Source organism: Pinus tabuliformis, chromosome 6 (assembly GCF_031772625.1).
Source record: "Pinus tabuliformis cultivar Carrire ecotype Pingquan chromosome 6, CPIR1, whole genome shotgun sequence".
NCBI lineage: Eukaryota > Viridiplantae > Streptophyta > Pinopsida > Pinales > Pinaceae > Pinus > Pinus tabuliformis.
Genome location: NC_142292.1, coordinates 1,909,805,089 through 1,909,825,896, shown reverse-complemented (window position 1 = coordinate 1,909,825,896; position 20,808 = coordinate 1,909,805,089).

Below are 20,808 nucleotides of genomic sequence, written 5' to 3'. Positions count from 1 at the left end.
AGGAGTTGGAGGAGAACTAATGCAAGAACAAAAACCAATAGATTAGATGCGACACATGGCATATACTTGGGGAATGGACGTGTCCTATACTAAAGATATGAAGGGGTTGGGATTTGGAAAGGTCTCCACATGCACATATCCTTGCACAATAGGAGAAGCTACTTAGGATTTATGACGATACAACCTTGAACAATGGAAATGCAAAAGCATAACATTAAAATTATGCATTCCTTTTCCCTATGCTATGAACCTAATTTTCTCATGTGTGGACCCATTGGATGGACCTACATTATTAAAACACTTGTATTAGATGTTAGGTCAAAATGATATGGATTACCATATACCATGATGAAAGTTATAATAGAAGATATCTAACCATTCAATATAGTTGTGATGATTCCATATTACCTAGTGAATGGGTTAAGTTGATTCATTATAAGTAAAAAAAAGACAATATTAACTGAAATATCCAGTGATTTACAAGTTTAAGATTAAATCGAAATTCAATATAAATTAATAATTAATGAAAAGAATACGGATTACCATATACTAGGCTGATAGTTATAACAACAAATCACTAACCATTCAATATAACTGCCATGATTCCATATTATCTAGTGAATGGGAGAAATGGATTCATTATAAATAAGAAAAAAAAACTTCAATATAAATATAAATATCTCATGATTGAAAAGGCCATCGAGTGAATAAAATGGCCAAGGTAAATTCCACACCATTCTTGTGCAGGAAGAATTTAGCGAAAAGGAGACTATATGTTTAGAACATGGCAAAATAATCAGTTAGTTAGTCAATGTGGCTACAAATCCACATATGCAAACCTTTTTTAATTAAAACACTTATATTAGGGAACTATAGCTACTATGAACATATACATTTCACAACAATAAAAACCCTCTATTCTTCGAAGTAAGTGGACTAAGTCAAGAAAACTTGGTGCTCAAACCTTAATGCTTCTTCTTCTTCTGAGTTATGGAACTCGTATCGCTGTTAGACCTGCATTATAAAAAACCATGTATCAAAGTTGTTGATCTAGCTATGGATATATGAATCTCAAGATAATAAAATATTTTTATCAAAACCCATGTAGTATTTTTGGTAGACCTGCATTATTAAAACTTGTGTATTAGGAAAATAGATCTAGCTATGGATATATGAATTTCAAAACAATAAAAATCTTCTATCTAAAACCCCTATATTATCTATGGATATATGCATTTCAGAACTATACAAATCCTCTATCTAAAGCCCCTATGTCAATGAAATAGATATACAAATAACTTGTGTCATTGAATTAGATCTAGCAAACCCCTATATCAATGAATCGAATGTAGCAAGCCCTTGTATCGACGAACTAAATTTAGCAAACTCTTCTAGAAAAATGTTGTATATGTGAACTAGATCTAACAAACCCTTCTAGAAAACGTCTGTATTAGCAAATTGGATCTATAAAATCCTGTATTGGTGAACTAGATGTAGCAATGGATATACACATTCCATAACAATAAAACCCTCTAATCTTAAAAGTATCTATACTAAGTGTAACATACTAGAAGCTTAAATGCTTCTTCTGCTTTGTTATGCAATTGTTATAAGCAAAAATAGATGGATATATTGACAAAGTTTATAGATAAATAAGGAGTGAAAAAAGAGAGTACGAAGGAAATTTACCAATAAAAAATGAGGGAAAAACCATAATCTAAGGAAATGAAAAATAAATAAAAATAGGGAAAAAAGGAGAATCTAGAAAAAAATTCAATTATTACTTATTTAAGTCAATTTTATTGATTTATTTCAATTTTTAATATATAATATCTAATTTAAAACCATTTTATTTCCAATATAGTTATATTTTAGCGTGAGGTTTTAGCCTTATTTATAAGACTATTCATAACCTTATTTTCATTAAATTAAAAAAAAGTTTTTGTTTTTAATAATGGTTTCTAATATCTATTATATTTATGTTTATAGATATTTATATTTAATCATTTTATTTATTTAAATAATTTATTGTTTTATTATTTTTTTTTTATTAATTCAAGTTGACATTTTTTTTTACTTTTTTATGCATAATACTTAATCTAATACCATTAGTCCCACAATTTAGCCTTATTTATAAGGATTTTCATAACTTATTTTCATTCAAATTAAAAAAATGTTCATGTTTTTAATAATAACTTCTAATAATAAAATTTTAATATATTCATATTTATAAATATCTTTATTTTTCCTTATGTTGTATTTTATTATTTTTATGTTTTTATATGTTTAAATGCAATTTTTTATTTTATTAGTTTTTGACTAATTAATGTTGACTTTCTTTCTTCTTTGATTTTTCTAAGCATCTCCCCATTATTTATTTTTTATTAGATTATTTATATTTTATCGAATAAGGCCTTCCATCTATGTCACGACTCACGAGGATGAGTTTGAAATGTTGATCCCAAAAATATTGTTATGTTTAATCAAAAGAATATTTAATTTTGATGTTCTGGATTATATTAATATTTAAATTTGATGTCCGCATGATTTTTCATCGCATAACGTTCATAAAAACTAGATAGTATATTAATTTACGTTGAAGAATTATTTTATTTTTCTAAAATATAGAAGTAGAGTAAGGTAAAATTAATATTAATTTAGGTTATTCTAAATTTGTAAAATACAAAAGAAGATTGTATTGATTAAAATATTTATCTTTACTCTGAATCTACCAAGCATAGAGAAGGATTGAATTTCTAGTGATGTAAACCTCTTTTTGAGTGCAAAAATCAAAAAAATATTTGCACATTGAGAGATTTGAACCCTCTCAACACTTGATAGTTTTGGAATTACGATAGATATTTTTTGGCTTTATCCAATGCTAAGAGGGATCAAATGAAAGCTCATTTTCAGTGAAAATTGAGAAAAAGTAGAAAAATATGAAATATCTCACACTTAATAGATTCAGTCATAATTTGCGCGAGGAAGATGTTAATTCTAGCTACGGGGCCTTGTAATGTGGTCAATTATTATCATTCATGGGTTATTGTTCTTCAAATACAGTAATTCCATAAGAGGTTTTCTATATGGATACTACATTAACTTTTTATAGTGGATAATTTTCTACCCTTTGTTTTTTTCCTTTATTTATGGTGTTCTCTCCCAATGAATTCTCTCGAAATTGGTTACATTATTTTCCCTTTTCTTTTTTATCGTGTCGACTCTCAAACCATTACTTAGACTAATATAGTCAGGTTTGGATGGGTTTATCCTTCACTTTGGATATATTTTTCAAGTCAGGAATGATCTTTCTCCTTTATGTTCATCTTTGAATCCATCCTTGAGAATATCCCACATCTCCCAAGTTCCTCTCCTCCTTGGCTTCCACTACCATTCACTTCCATTTCTTGAGAAAACATTCACATTTTAGGAAGTTTGTGTTATCATTATTCAAGCTTCAAATGCATCATTGACGCACTCAAAGCAATGAGGAGTGCCCACTACATAAAACAAGGAGGATATTGAGCCCAATAGAAAGCTTAAACTTCAACGCCTTTGTATTACATCCACACTCATTGAATATCCATGAAAAAATAATGGCAGTGAAACACAACATTGTGGGTAAGCACATATGTTTGGTAGATATAAAATTTCGTTATAGGTAACATATTAGGTGACTAAGAAATCACACACTAGAGGAAGATACAACTAATAAATGTATATTGTCGATATCTACTAGTATTTAAAAATTCTATTGGGTAGCATATTGATGGATCACAATGAGGCCAAGCAGGAAGTCTTCCTCATGTTGGATGTGTTACAACTTTCCATGAAGAACCTAGGGCAACACTTGAATCAAACATTGTTTGGGCCTTCCTCCATATCCAGGCTATGTGCTGGGTAGTAGAAAACAGTTAATTGTAGTGGAAGCACCAAACTCTTCTAAGTTTGAATAATGGGTTATATTAAATTCGTTGGGAGGTTAAAATAGTTAGTTATTTCTCATATTCTTGCATTGAATGCACTTGTATCCAGGACAACTAAAAAGTTTTCCCGAACTTCCACCCATTAACTTGGTTAAATCCACAAGTCTAGGTAGACGATAACAACCAAATGGTAAAAAGCAAAAGAATAAGAAAACCACTTCAAATGAGCATAAAGAACCAAAAGCTCCAAACAAGAATTCTGGGGGAAAGGAAGAGAAAAATCTAAAGTTCCCATGCAAGATTTGTGGTAGGGTCCATATGACACATCATTGTCCACATTTGGACGATGTCAATGAGAACAATACTTAAGTGAAAGCCCGCCACATATCCTATTGTGTTGAATAAGCCTTTCCCACCTTAACAACAATGCCAAATCATGCTTGTTGCAAACATTGCACCTCCATAAGGGGGCAATGTAGGTCATCCTCCTAATGGGGATGCACTTGCGAAGAAATGGTAAACTTGATCATGAGATGAAAAATAGATGCAATAGTCAATGCAAATGCGGATTCAAAAGTGGAAGAAAACATGTGTACTATAATAGGTGCAAAACTTGGCATAAATTGTGGTGAAATAAAAGTGGATGCAACAATGGACACAAATGTGGAAGCAAAAAGGATGCAAACTTGGATGCGTAATAATATGAAAAAAGGAATGTAAACGTGGACACAAAAAATGGGTGTTAGGTCCCGATAATACTAGTGATTACCCCATTACTATTGTAGTTGTATCCCTTATTAATATTTTTGTGCCCCTATTGTCCCCATATTGTTATTACTGTGCCCCATAGAATCCCTCTATTGTTATTTTTGTGCCTTTATATTATTATTGTTAGGTTGGATGGGTTATATTGTGACTCCTTAGACTCCTATATATAGAAAAGAGGTTTTTTCATTTGAATCATCAAAGAATCATTCATTTGTGTAATGTAAAGGAGGTTGCCCCCTCGAAGAGGTTGAATTCTAGGGCGTTGATCTATCTTTTCTATATTTTTGTGAGCTGGTTTCATAACATTTAGTATCAGAGTTTTGGATTCTAGGGTTTCGCTGCTCTAAATAGGTCATCATGGCATTTTTTCTATAACTTTTTTCTGCGACATTTCAGAAGCAAAAAAAACCATTTGAGAAGAAATCACACTGAACCTCGTGTCTGAATTTTAGAGCTTTTTGCGCTATAATTGCAAAGATATGATCTGAGGAAGTTGGTCTTTTTGCAGACTCCTGAATTACATGCCAAATAGGTGACCTGGGAAAATCATCATAACTTTCTCTATGAGCATCAGACTAAAATTTAGTAAGAAGGTAGATAAAGAGGATGGCCTATAGTTTCTTGTGTATATTTTTCAGAGCTAAAGGTCGAAACAAGGACACGTGGCACGTCGTAAAAGTTTGCTCTACTGAACTAGTCTATAATCAGGTTACTATGGGAGATTTGGCATAACTCTTCCTTGGAGAATCCAACTGGGATCAGATTGGTGGCATTGGAAAGAGGACACAAAGGGCTACTGTAGGTCACAATTTCAAAACTGGATGATCCGAAATTATAGAGATACATCAAAGGCAATATCGAGCTCCTACAAAGTGAAAAAAGGTGTGTAGAATGTTTTAAATTTTTGCTTAAGCTTAGTTTGAAAAATTATTTTGAAGGAATTCAAAGGGCATAGTAGAGCATTATTATCAGTAACTGATGCCCCAACGAAAGAAAATGCAAAAACCTAGTAAGCAACCTGAAAGCTCTAGCATGACTCATGAAGAAGAGGAAGAAATGCTATATGATATATCAAAATTACAAGACCAACTACAACAAATGTTACTCTCACAAAAGCTAACAAAAGCTAAGATTGACGATTTGAAGATAGATTTGAAGACATATTTGACAAATTTTCTACAAGAAATACTTACTAATGGTGAAAGGGTAGTAAAGGAAACTCATGATGTGAACAAAAGAAATGTTGATCATGATTTCATAGACTCTAATGTTGGATCAAAGACCCACCATATTCCAAAAATCGATATGAGGAAGTTTGATGGCAAGGATCTCGCAACATGGATATTACAGATGGAGCAATTTTTTGATCTCAATAATGTGCAAAACACAGAAAAGGTACGCATTGCAACTTTATATTTGGAACCAAATCAGTTTGTATGGTATCAATGGCTTTGCTCTCATAAACAAATTATTACTTGGGAAATTTTTATGGAAGAATTGATAGCACATTAGGAGGATACAAAAAGCAACACTTTTTTTAGCCAATTAATAAGTCTCAAACAAAAGGGTTCAATAATGGAGCATTGAGGAGTTCCAAAAATTGAACATAAGGGAAAACAAATATTCCAGAGGAGCATAGGATTGATGTGTTCATAGGGACTTTAAAGGATAATATCCAACATGATGTTCACCTTTGGGAACTTGATTCATTAGAGAAGGCATTCAGGTTAGCAAGAAAAATGGAAAGCAAAATTATGGCAACCAGGAAGCATACCACTCACAACTATAAAGATGGAAGTGTCATTGCCCCTAGTCTTCCACAACCTATAAGGTTGACACCACAACAATTGGAAGAAAAAAGAGCAAAAGGGCTTTGTTACAATTGTGATATCAAATACACTAAAGGTCATAAATGTGTTGAGAGGAAATTATTCTACATAGATTGTGAAGAGGAAGAAGAAAAGGAGCAAGAAAGGTCAAAAGAAGAGGATATACTCTAGGAACAAAGCCTAGATAAAGAAGAAGTGAATCTGACCATATCTTGTAATGCATTGGCTGGAATTACCACCCCTCAAATCATCAAGATAGAAGGACAAATCAAGAAGAAAAATGTAATAGTGTTGATTGATTCAGGAAGTACCCACGATTTTATTCATTGTAAGGTAGAAAAAGAATTGAATTGCTTCCTATATCCAACACCGGAGTGTCAAGTGATGGTTGCAAATGGAGGAACAATAAATTACTCTGGAGAGTGCCATAATATCAAGCTATCCATGGGAGAATATGTATTGACTAGCCCAATGCTTTTCATTCCAATGGGAGGTGCTGATATTGTACTAGGAGTCTAATGGATACAATCCTTGGGTACAATAGCTTTTAATTTTCAAGAAATTTTCATGAAATTTTCTGTGGAAGGAAAGAAAGTTGAATTAAGGGGTATTGTAGGGAAACCAAGAAAGATAATCAGCTCTAAAAATATGACAAAGCTTATAAAAAAGGAACAAAGAGGTGTAATTGCACAATTATGTTCGCTAGCTGTTTCCACATCGAAATCATCTATTTCTCCAGATCTCCAAAAAGTCTTGGAAAATCATTCCAAGGTATTTTAGACTCCCAAAGGTCTCCCACCTATTCATGATCATGATCATGCGATTCATCTAATTCCAGGAAGTGTTCCTCCAAACATCAGGCCGTACAGATATCCCTATGCCCAAAAGAGTGAAATTGAACGTATGGTTGCAGAAATGCTAGAGGTTGGTATAATTCAAACTAGTCAAAGTTCTTTCTCTGCTCCAGTAGTATTGGTGCACAAGAAGGATGGATCATGGCGCATGTGTCTAGATTATAGGGAGCTCAACAAGCTCACTATTAAAGATAAGTTTCCCATTCTCGTCATTGATGAATTACTGGATGAATTGCATGGATCAATTTACTTCACCAAGTTGGATCTTCGTTCAGGATATCATCAAATTAGAATGAAGACCAAAGACATTTCGAAAACAACATTTATAACTCATGAGGGTCATTATGAACTTTTGGTCATGCCTTTTGGCCTTACCAATGCACCTTCTACATTTCAAGGTTTGATGAATTCCATTTTCAAACCCTTCCTTAGGAAACTTGTGTTAGTATTTTTTGATGATGTGCTAATCTACAACAATTCTTGGAAGGATCATGTTGAACATGTTGACAGGGTGCTACAACTATTGGGGGAGAAACAATTATATGCAAAAATATCCAAATGTTTATTTGGAGTACAAGAGGTGGAATATGTGGGTCATATTGTATCTCATAAAGGAGTTAAGGTAGACCCTAGAAAAATTAATTCCATTAAGGAATGGAAAATCCCCACATCCATAAAGCATTTGCGATGATTTCTCGGGTTGATAGGGTATTATCGCAAGTTTGTTAAGAATTATGGGAGAATACCCACACCTCTAACAACATTATTGAAGAAAGATGCATTTTCATGGACTCTAGAAGCAACAAAGGCCTTCGAACATCTTAAAGAGGCAATGTGCGAAGCACTGGTCTTAGCTACATTGGACTTCACAAAAAACTTTATTGTGGAATGCGATGCTTTAGGAAATGTAATTGGTGTTGTTTTAATGCAAGATGAAAGACCCATTGCTTTTGAAAGTTGTCCAATCAAGGGAAATTTTTTACACAAAGCTATTTATGAGAAGGAAATATTGGCAATACTACATGCACTTAAGAAATGGCGGCCTTACCTAATGGTAAGACACTTCAAGGTAAAAATGGATCACAATAGCCTTAAATACTTTTTAGAACAAAGATTATCCTCTAAAGAGCAACAAAAGTGGGTCACAAAGATGTTGGGTTATGAATTTGAAATCATCTACAAAAAAGGGAAGCAAAATGTGGTGGCAGATGCACTCTCAAGAAAGGATGACGATGTGGAAGCATTGTTGTGTGCCATTTCTATTATCTAACCAGATTGGATAAATGAAGCAAGGGAGGAATGGAAGAATGATGAAGAAGTGTGGGAACTTATTCGAAAGTTACAACAAGATTCTAGTACATCTGATACATTTAGCTGGCAAAATGATTCGCTATGGTACAAAGATTGCTTATACCTCTGTAAGAATTCCCAACTCAAACAAAAGATTCTTATGGAATTGTAGACTTCTACCTTAGGAGGGCACTCAGGATATTTAAAAACTTACCACAGGGTTAAGAAGGATTTTTTTGGGATGGCCTTAAATTGGATATTCAAAAGTTTGTGGCAGAACGTTTGGTTTTCCAACAAAATAAAGTTGAAACAATTAATACCCCAGGTCCATTACAACCTTTATCCATTCCAAGCCAACATTGGGAGGAGGTTTCAATGGATTTTATCACAGGTTTACCCAAGTCTGAGGGAAAGAGTGTCATCATGGTGGTAGTTGATAGACTTACCAAGTATGCACACTTTTGTGCATTATCACATCCATTTGAAGCCAGTACAATTTCTACTGCATTTCTGGAAACAATTCAAAAGCTACATGGAAACCCAAAGATTATTGTAAGTGACAGAGATCCCATTTTCACTAGAAATTTTTGGACATAATTATTTTCGTGTCTCGGTACTCAATTAGCTCATAGCTCATCTTATCATCCTCAATCTGATGGACAAATTGAGATAGTAAACAAATGTTTGGAAGGATATCTTCGTTGCTTTGTATCTGATAAACAGACACAATGGGTCAAATGGTTGCCTCTGGCTGAATGGTGGTATAACACTTCCTTCCATACAACAACAAAAATGACCCCATTTATGGCACTTTATGGATATCACCCACCATCCATCACATCATACTTAAGATAAAATTCTAAGGTTCAAGCAGTGGAACATCACATCGAGCATCAACAACAAGTCCTCCAACTCTTAAAGGATAACCTCGTGTTGGCACAGAATAGAATGAAACAACAGGTAGATCAACATTGTAGTGAAAGAAATTTTGACGTAGGTGATTGGGTATTCCTACGGCTACAACCATATAAATAAATGTCCCTCAAGCAAGCTAAGAAGGATAATAAATTATCACGAAAGTATTATGGTCCATACAAGGTGTTGCAAAATATTGGTACTATGGCATACAAATTGGAGCTTCCTGCAGCTTCTCGAGTGCACCCAGTTTTCCATGTTTCATGTTTAAAGAAGGTTATAGGTGACAAGCTCCCAGTTCAAACAATATTGCCAGAGCTTGACGAGGAAGGAAAAATTATATTGGAACCGGAATCAGTCATAGAAAAAAGAACTCGACAGCTATGAAATCGAACAATTTCAGAGTATCTCATCAAGTGGAAGAACTTATCTGCTGAAGATTCCACATGGGAGGATGAGAATTTTGTACAGAAGCATCCAAAACTACTCAAGTGTTGACGACAACTCTTTTTTGAAGGAGAGGGGCATGTTAGGTCCCTATAATACTAGTCATTACCCCATTACTATTGTAGTTGTATCCCTTAATAATATTGTTGTGCCCCTATTGTCCCCATATTGTTATTACTGTGCCCCATAGAATCCCTCTATTGTTATTTTTGTGCCTTTATATTATTATTGTTAGGTCGGCTGGGTTATATTGTGACTCCTTAGACTCCTATATATAGAAAGGAGGTTTTGTCATTTGAATCATCAAAGAATCATTCATTTGTGTAATGTAAAGGAGCTTGTCCCCTTGAAGAGGCTGAATTCTAAGGTGTTGATTGATCTTTTCTATCTTTTTGTGAGCTGGTTTCATAACAATTGGTGAAATAGTGGACATAAAATTAGATGAAAAAGTGGATGCAACAGAAGTAGATGCAAAAGTAGGTGAAAAATGAGATGCAAAACTTGACATAAAAGTGGATGCAAAAGGGGACGCAAAAAAATACATAGTATTTGATGAAAAATTGGACACAAAAGAGGATTTAAATTGGGATGCAAAAGTGGAAGCAAATGTGGGTGAAATGGTAGATGAAAAACATGGCACAAGTTATGGCTTAAGAAATGTGGATGCGAAAGTGGATACAACAAAAGAAAATGAAAACTTGGATGCAAAAAAAGATGTAAAAAGGGATGCAAAAGTGGATGTAAACGTGGGTGCAAAAGCAGACACAAAATTGGATGAAAAAAATGGATGCAACAAAAGTAGATGCAAAAGTGGATCTAAAACAATATACAAAACCCAATGCATAAATCCGATACAAAAGTGGATAAAAAAAGAGATGCAAATTTGCATGCAAAAGTGGAAAAAAACATGGGTTCAATAGTAGGCAAAAAATATAGCACAAACTGTGATGAAAAAAAAGTGGATGAAATGGTAGCAAACTTTGATGCAAAATAAAATGTAAAAATGGATACAAAAGTGGATGTAGACATGGGTGGAACAAAAGATGATGCAAAGTAGATGTAAAATGAGACTTAAAACCTGATCCAAAAATTGATGCAAAAATGGATAAAAAAAAGAGAGGCAAAAATAGATGCAAAAATAGATGCAAATGAGGATGCAAGCATGGATGAAAAATTATAAGAAAAACTGGGTGCAAAGGTAGGTGCCAAACTAGGTGCAATTATGTCACAACAAAAGTGGATGCAATAGTGGACATAATGATGGATACAAAAGAGGATGCAAATGTGGAAGAAAAGTAAGATGCAATATTGGATACAACATAAATAGATTAAAAAATAGAAACAAGCCTTGATGAAAAACTTGGTGCAAAAGGGGATGCAAAAAAGGATGCAAAAAATGTTGCAAAAGAGGATGCAAAAAATGATGCAAAAGTTGATACACTTGTAGGCGCAAAAAAGTGGATGCAATAAGGGATGCAAAAGTAGGTGAAACAAGAATTAGGTGCCAAACATGACACAAAATCTGGCACAAAACCTAGTGCAAAGGGTGGTGTAAGACTTGGTGTAAAACTTGGTGTAAAACCTCATGCAAAACCTGGTGCAACACCTAGTGCTAAAGTTGGTGCAAGACTTAGTGCAAAAAACGATGTAATTTCTGCACCATATTTGATAAATCGATGCAAAGATCACGAAAATGGGCTCTAGATGCAAAAAAAGAAGCAAATAGTGATGCTAATCATAGGGTTTTGTTGTAGTGTGGGAAGATATTATTATTTCTGAAACACTAGCTGGCCAATATAATGCATATTTTGAGTGGTTTAGGCACTACATCGCACACAGGTGGAGAGCGGTTGCTCAATCCATCGTAACTCTTGAAGGGAGACCCTAGGCACATGATCAACCTTTGAAAATATCCCACCATAATAGCAATCACTATCAATATAACATTGCCATGTTTTAGCCAGGTCCCCCACATAGGTTGGGGGTCGGTCCTTTGTACTTCTGTCAACACCTTTCAATGAGATGACCTCCCGAATGGATTGGCCTACCAAGTAGGACAAAGTCCTTACCAAATCGACTAATATGACTTCTTCACAAATTTTCCTAAGTCCAAAATTTCTTTAGTAAAGGATTTTCTTGCACAACACAAGTTCTATGCTAAACCTTGAGGCTTGGAACTCTGTTAAATTTTAATTGACCATAAATACATCATCCTTTGGAGTTTTTTAAGTTAACTCATACCATTTGAAATGTATTTCTAAGGTCTATCCATTTGAGTACATAGTAAAGAAAAATGAGAAAATCCCTTGAGGTAGAAGTGCCTTCAAAGACTAGGCCACCCAACCATCATAGTTATAATAGTTTTAGGTTCCTCAATTAACCTACTACTGTGATGGTTCTATACTAAACACTATAGCTACCAAATGACTCTCCCTTAACTTGACAATCCTAGGAAAACTCCATAGAACTAGCATCTTTGACATCAATGACAACAATGATGACATTTTGACAACCATAAAATCATTTTGACATCAATGAAAACATTCTTCCCAACAAGTCATTCACAATTACCATATTGGAAAGACGTTACAAGTCACAACTCTACTGAAAGTTACTTGTATCACATACAGTTTCCTTAATCACACCAATCTCTATTCAAATTAGAACCCTATTATTATAAAAAAAATCTTATTGCAGGGAAAGATAATACTAGCACCAAATCTTCTCCACCTCAAACATTATCCATTGAAGCTCATAAAGTTTTGACAACTCCACACTAGTCATGGAGATATTTTATCTACTGTTGCATGATGGAGTTGGTCAATCTACTCTAGAACTAAATCCAAGTTAAAATTTAATTCATTACCCCTAATATCACACCATTTGTACTTGCAAGATTAACCACTACTGGATTGATTATAATGAGACAACTTAGTTCTAGATTAGAGGAGATATAACCACCATATTCATACCAGAATAGAGAAAGAAAATGTTGTTATTATTCTAGAATAGATCATTACTATGCATGAAACCATATCACATGTCGTCTATACTAGATTAGCAATGATTATACAAAAAAATCACAGCATATAACCGATCCATAGAATTTTATATTTCAAGTTTAGGGTAGACTTAACCATGCATGGTATGAATTCAAAATATCATGTAATGATCCAGGTGGATAGTGGTGGCCACCCGCTAATTCCACTTGGATCCCCTCTAGTGCTTCTTACAGTTTTTTTCAGTTTCATTAATTATAGCACAGTTTACTATTTTTAGCAGTTTTTCGGGTCCTAAACTTCCGGAGCCATTTTGAGGCCCTAAACGACATTTTTTGGGAAATCCACCGCCAGCGATTTTTCTAATAAAAATCATCTTTTCCATCGTAGTCCTCAGAGAGATCTTTCCAACGGGCTATCATGCACGTCAAACGGAGATAGTACGACCAATTCGCGACCCCGGGAAGTTGATGTACCAACTTACCCAAAAACGGGGCCCACAATTTGGCGTTTCATCTTCTAGGGTTAGGTTTTGGAATGTGAAGGGTTTTCAATTGTTTCTTAACAATAAATAGGCCTCCGAGCCTCATTGTAAGATAGTTCAGAGGCATGTAGCCACCACATCTCTTCTCAGAGATAAGCTACCATCGCCCTAGTTGGTTTATTTCCATTTCTGTTTGTAAGCATATTTTAGTATTTTACAGTAATGAATTGAGGTATTATTTCTGCTGCATATCTGTCTTTATGGTTATCTCTGTATTTTATTGCGTTCTTGTTTAAATCCGGATCAGTGGTATTAGAGCGGTATGCTTTTCTTCTCTGTTTTTCTTTGCATGTCCCCAACGAGGTCAGGATATAAGGAGTTAGGGCTTGAACTGGTCGAACCTTTGCAAGACCAGCCTCGCAAATCCCGACGACCTCCCATGGCGGATGAAATGAAAGACGAGGGGGTAGGAGATCCTATCAAAATCTTGCTCGAAGAAGCCCTTGAGCGACAAAGGAATGCAATGATGGACAACTTTGCCCAAATCCTTCAGCGGCTACCCAGGGGCGACGCATTGGCTTCCAACAGCAACTATGGAAACGCCACACCATTTAAGGTACAAGTTAATTTTGAAATCCCCATATTCGAGGGTCAGATAGATGCAAATGCCATCGATAATTGGTTAAATGTGCTAGAGGGTTATTTTTCTGTTCATAATTTTTCCAGTTGGGAAAAGATTTTTTTGCTCTTCTCAAAGCAGCCCCCCACGTCAAGGATTGGTGGGAAACCTACTGTGAGCAGAAGGATGAAAGTACAAGCTCACTATTTTCTGTCGCATCGACTTGGGATTCATTTCGAGATGCCATCAAGGAGCAGTACTACCCTATCGGAAGCTATGAGGATCAGTACATAAAGTGGACCACGCTACGGCAGGGAATGGACCAAGACGTTCCAGAGTTTACCAATATTTTCCATACCCTTCGCACAAAGTTGGGTATCAAGGATACAGAGCAGCATTTGGTACTCAAATACCGTGGCTGCCTACACAAGTACATTCAAGAAGAAATAGAATTCCTGAACATCTCCTCGCTCGGCACGGCATACAGATATGCCGTCAAGGTCGAGCAAAAGTTTAAACAGAAGAAGTGAGACTTTGGGTCTGCGAATCCGAAACAAGGGAAAGGTGCCCCCAAACCGTAGAACAAAGGACAAAGCCAAGGTGGGGCGGCCCAAGACAACCCGCCAAAGTTGCAAGCAAAGAACAGCGTCGCGAAGCCGAAAGAGGACACCGGAAAGTGGTGTGAGTTCCATAAGAGCTCCACTCACAACACAAGTGAGTGTCGGGCCAAGTAGTCACTGGTGGCTGAGCTAAAGGTTTCAGAATCAGATGCATTTTCTAACTCTGAGTCAGAACCCGATAAGGGGAATGACAAAGGGAAGCAGATTATCGATGCGGAGCCCAACACCACCATTGCCACCACGAAGATCCAGAAGGAGGAACCTGAAGATCCAGAGGAGGAGGAGCATCTCTTCCACTCCCAGATGTGGGTAAAGGGCTCCCCGCTACAGTTCATTGTCAACAGCGGGAGCCAAAAGAACCTCATTTCGGCAGAGGTCGTGAAACGGCTAGGCTTACCGACCACAACACATCCACAACCATACACCATTGGGTGGCTGCACCAAGGACGGGATCTTCGCGTGAGCCAACAGTGTCGCCTTCCATACAACATCAAGCCCTTCACGGATGAGGTATTGTGTGACATTACTCCCCTTGAAGTTTGTGATGTGTTATTAGGACAACCATACTTGTGGAAGCGACATGCTGTGTATGAGTCAAGGCCCCGTGCTGTTATAGTTACTTTGGGAAATAAGTTGTACAGGATACCAGAGGTAGCACTGCCTACCGCCAACTCTTTGGTTACTGCAAAACAATGCAGTAAGCTCATTTCCAAAACCGAGAATTTTGTTTTCCTGATGATACGCCCTCAAGAAAAGAAGAAGACGATGGCCACAACCTCTAGACAGAGCCCCTCCGCACGACAACTACAGATGGACAAGGTCGTGGAGGAGTATGAGGACATCTTCACCTCCCCCGCAGGGGTTCCTCTGCACTGTCAGGTCAAGCACTCCATTGATCTGACCCTCGGTTCGCTGCTGCCCAATGGACCAATCTATCGACGCTCTATTCTAGAGAACGATGAAATCAAGAGGCAGATTCAGGAGCTGCTGCAAAAAGGTCACATCCATTCGAGATCATCGCCCTGTGGGAGCCCGATCGTGCTGGTACAAAAGAAGGATGGGACTTGGAGACTCTGTATTGACTATCGGGCGCTAAACAAGATCACTGTCCGTAATAGGTACCCAATCCCACGGATTGATGACCTCCTGGACCAACTAAAGGGGGCAAAATATTTCAGCAAGATCGATTTGAAGTCAGGATATCACCAGGTACCAATCGAACCCTCCGATGTGTGGAAGACTGCCTTCAAAGCCAAGGAGGGCCTTTTCGAATGGTTGGTTATGCCTTTCAGATTGACGAATGCTCCTGCAACCTTCATGAGGCTAATGGACGACATCTTGCGGCCATTCACCAACTCATTTGTAGTGGTATACTTGGATGACATCTTGATCTTTAGCAAGACTTGGGAAGAGCACCTCCACCACATCCGGCAGGTTCTCCAAACACTGTGACAACACAAGTTATGTGCCAATTTGGAGAAATGCACTTTTGGCATGACCCAGGTTCAGTATCTGGGATAAATTATTGATGAACGGGGGGTGCATGTGGATCCAGTGAAGATCCAAGTCATTCGGGATTGGCCATCTCCAACCACTCTGACAGAGCTTCGCAGCTTTCTAGGCCTTGCCAACTTCTACCGCAGGTTCGTGTTGGGATTTTCTCATATCACTTGGCCCTTGAGTCAGGTCACCAAGGGAGGTGTGAAAGCAAAATTTTTTTGGTCTGAATCTCAACAGAAGGCATTCACAGAGTTGAAAGATCGACTCTGCACAGCACCAGTTCTTGCATTACCAGACTTGCAACAACCATTTGAGGTCGAGATAGATGCCTCTGACTATGCTATTGGGGCAGTCCTTACTCAACACGGGCATCCAGTGGCATATCACAGTGAGACACTTTCAGACACAGTCCAGAAGTATCCCACTTATGACAAAGAGATGTATTCCATTGTGCAGGCCTGCCGACAATGGAAGCATTACATTTTGGGGAAGGAAACGGTCATCCACACGGACCACCGACCCCTGCAGTTCATACAGACCCAAGGGAAATTGCAGAATGATCGCCATCAGAAGTGGTCCACATACCTGCAACAGTTCCATTTGAATATCAAGTATAAGAAGGGCAGCACCAATAATGTTGCAGATTGCCTCAGTTGACCACCGATCATGGCGTTAACCACCGTGCTCAACTCTTGTGGGCACGAGACTTCTGATTGGCCACTTCTCTACAAAAGCGACCCAGAATTCGGCCACACATACCAGACACTCTTGGAGGGTCAGCATGTTCCAGATTTTCACCTCCAGGACGACCTGTTATGCCACCTGAGTCACCTTTGTGTTCCTTCAAGCGAGCGTGCCAAGATGATCTGGGAAGCACACTACAGTCGGGCCATTGGGCATTTTGGGGTTGAAAAAACCGTGGCAGTACTGCAGAAATACTTCTATTGGCCGAATCTTCGACAGGATGTTGGGAAGTACATCAGATCATGCACTGCTTGCGCCATTGCCAAATCGACCATCAAGAAGCAAGGCCTCTATACCCCGCTGCCTACCCCTAGTCGACCGTGGGAATCCATCTCCATGGATTACATGTCAGGCCTCCCTTCCATTAGGCATGGAAATGACTATGTTTTTGTGGTCGTCGACAGGTTCTCGAAGATGGCCATTATGGTGGCCTGCAAGAAGAATATCACAGCCGAAGCCACCGCTAAACTCTTCTTTGAACGAGTATGGGTACACTTTGGGATCCCACAGTCTATCATTTCAGATCGGGACAGCAGGTTCCTCAGTACGTTTTGGTCTAGCCTTTGGTCGATGCTGGACACCAAACTCACTAAGTCCACAACCTTCCATCCTCAAACTGATGGCTAGACTGAGATCGTCAACAGGATGATCGTACACATTCTGCGCATGTACAACTCAAAGCATCCACGCACATGTGACGAGAGCCTCCCCTATGTTCAGCACAGCTACAACCGGGCTCTCCACAGCCCGACTGGCCACAGCCCTTTCCAGGTGGGATTGGGATTCCAGCCACTATGTCCCATCGATGTGGCCATGCCATTTGCAGCTACTCACGCAGATTCTTCTCATGTCCAATCCGAAACAGATAAGGCAAACAACTTCATTGAGCACATCCAACATATTCACCAGCAGGTCCATGACATTCTGGAGAAATCAAATGCCAAGTACAAGCAGCGACATGATCAACATCAAGTGCCACACAAGTTTCAAGTGGGCGACAAAGTCTGGTTGCATTTGGAAAAGGAACGCCTTACCGGAGCCTATCGGAAACTCAGACCACTCCGATATGGCCCTTACACCATTAACAAGGTTATGGGAGACAACGCATTTGAGCTCAGCATTCCCCCATTCCTTGGCCTGCACCCGGTGTTCAATGTCAACCGCCTTCGGCCATACTTTCCACCATTACTAGACACGTCCGACATTGCAGAACAACTCACACCCACAGAGTTAAATCCAGCTTGCATGGAACAAGTTGCAACTGATCGGATCATGGACACACAGATCAAGCACACTCGCCAGCAGAATATCCAACTGTATCGAGTTGTCAAAGCATGACAACTCCTTCACCAGGGCAAGTGGCTCACCAGGGACCAAGTGCAGCAGAAGTTCCCTCATCTCATGGAGGAACTCAACGCAATGGGGACCATTGCTTCCTAAGGGGGGAGGAATGATCCAGGTGGATATTAGTGGCCACCCGCTAATTCCACTTGGATCCCCTCTAGTGCTTCTTACAGTTTTTTTCAGTTTCCTTAATTATAGCACAGTTTACTATTTTTAGCAGTTTTTCGGGTCCTAAACTTCCGGAGCCGTTTTGAGGCCCTAAACGACGTTTTTTGGGAAATCCACCTCCAGCGATTTTTCTGATAAAAATTGTCTTTTCCGTCGTAGTCCTCAGAGAGATCTTTCCAACGGGCTATCATGCACGTCAAACGGAGATAGTACGACCAATTCGCGACCCCGGGAAGTTGATGTACCAACTTACCCAAAAACGGGGCCCACAATTTGGCGTTTCATCTTCTAGGGTTAGGTTTTGGAATGTGAAGGGTTTTCAATTGTTTTTCAACAATAAATAGGCCTCCGAGCCTCATTGTAAGACAGTTCAGAGGCATGTAGCCACCACATCTCTTCTCATAGATAAGCTACCATCGCCCTAGCTAGTTTATTTCCATTTATGTTTGTAAGCATATTTCAGTATTTTACAGTAATGAATTGAGGTATTATTTCCGCTGCATATCTGTCTTTATGGTTATCTCTATATTTTATTGCGTTCCTGTTTAAATCCGGATCATGTAATCTTAGTAAGGTATGTATGTGCCACATTTAGGAAACTTCTTAAGGATCAATGATATCAATATGAGAACTAAGAGTTTTAGATTTTCTCCTTAGCTTTCTTGCCTTCAATTCTAAGAGACACAAAATTTAGCAACTAACTCAACAAACTTTAGACTGAACAACATCCCTTAAACCTTCCCTTATTGGCCTCCCATGGGCTTGGGATAACACCTACACATCATGGACATACAATTGAGTCTTCTCAACCTATTTTTCTATTATACTAAGGATTTTTTTGCTTTCCTAAGGTCACCATGAGGACTTTTGGCCCACTTGTAGCCAAAATGAGGCCTTTTCGCCATTAATAGGTTTGAGTAGTACTCATTCTTGGGCACAAAATCTCTTAAACACACTCATTCAGGAAGAACATAATCCTTGTGATGAGCCTCAATATTGCAACAAGAATGATACAGCTCACAAGGCTACCAACTTTAATTATCAACCTGGGGTTCGTACAAACTTAAGAGGTATTGGCACTATATGTGCAACATAAAATGTGTCCTTATTTTGTTAATCTAGTGTAATGGAGTGAATGCCATGAAATCAAAGCCTAAACTATTTGCAAAAATGAAATTGTTACTTTACTTACAAGAAATGGAAATGCTATTTTCTCAACTTGTAAATGTTAACTAATCAATTCATGAAAGGACAAAGGTTAATATACTTGCATAAATAAATTTATTTTATCTTGCATAATTCATCAAACTACCAATCAAAATTGCATGTACCATCTACCTAGTTCACATTTGCTTGTAAATCAACAACCTACTTGCATCATACTTGTGATAAATAAACTTGGTCTACTCTATTTTTGTAATGAATAAAAGGAAGGGTTGGAGTGGCTTAGGAGCTTCCCCTGATCATAAAATCATATCTAGGGGTAAATATTCATCTAGACTAAGTCATAGTTGCAATGGGGATCAAACCCAATGAAGGAAAGTGGTGTTATAGGTTTGTTATAAGAAGGGACATATTTGCTACAGGAAGGGACACATTTGTTACAAGAGGAGATAATTCACCGAATGACCAAGTAAATCAAATGAAAATGGGATGGGACAATTTTATTTTATTGAGTATAATGTCTTAGGTCTTTGTTCAAAGTTGAATCACTCCAAAATACCTCTATTAACATGTGCTAAAAAATAGCAAAAAATTACTAGTCTAAAATATGGTAATTCGAGAATTAGTGAGCTAGTTAACCTATCAAATTCCTAACCTAAACAAATGAAAATGCAATGAGGTAAATTTTTTTATTGACTTGAATGTTTTTATGATCTAACTTAAGTGGAATCAACTCAAATGAAGCTCATTAGCATGTTCTAAAAAATAGTATAAAATTACTATTATTTGTTACAAGGGATTTCCAAAAATTCTATATTTGTGAATAAGTAATCTAATCCAAGTAGTTCAATGATCACTATGACCTTACAAAGTTGTTCCAAGGATGAAATCATGCTTGTGACTCTATAAATAACCTGCATAATAACTCACTTAAACCATTAACCCAATCCTACAACAAAAAATCATCAATACTAAATGCAGAAATAGGAAAAACAAGAACAAGCGATGCATGTGAATAAGAAGTGAAAAGAAGAAAAATAAATTATAAAAAAGGGGATCTAAGGTTCTTGGGATGGCCAAGCCCAAGGATACTAAGAGTCCTATGAATGATACCAAGTTTTAAAAGCTAAAAATGGC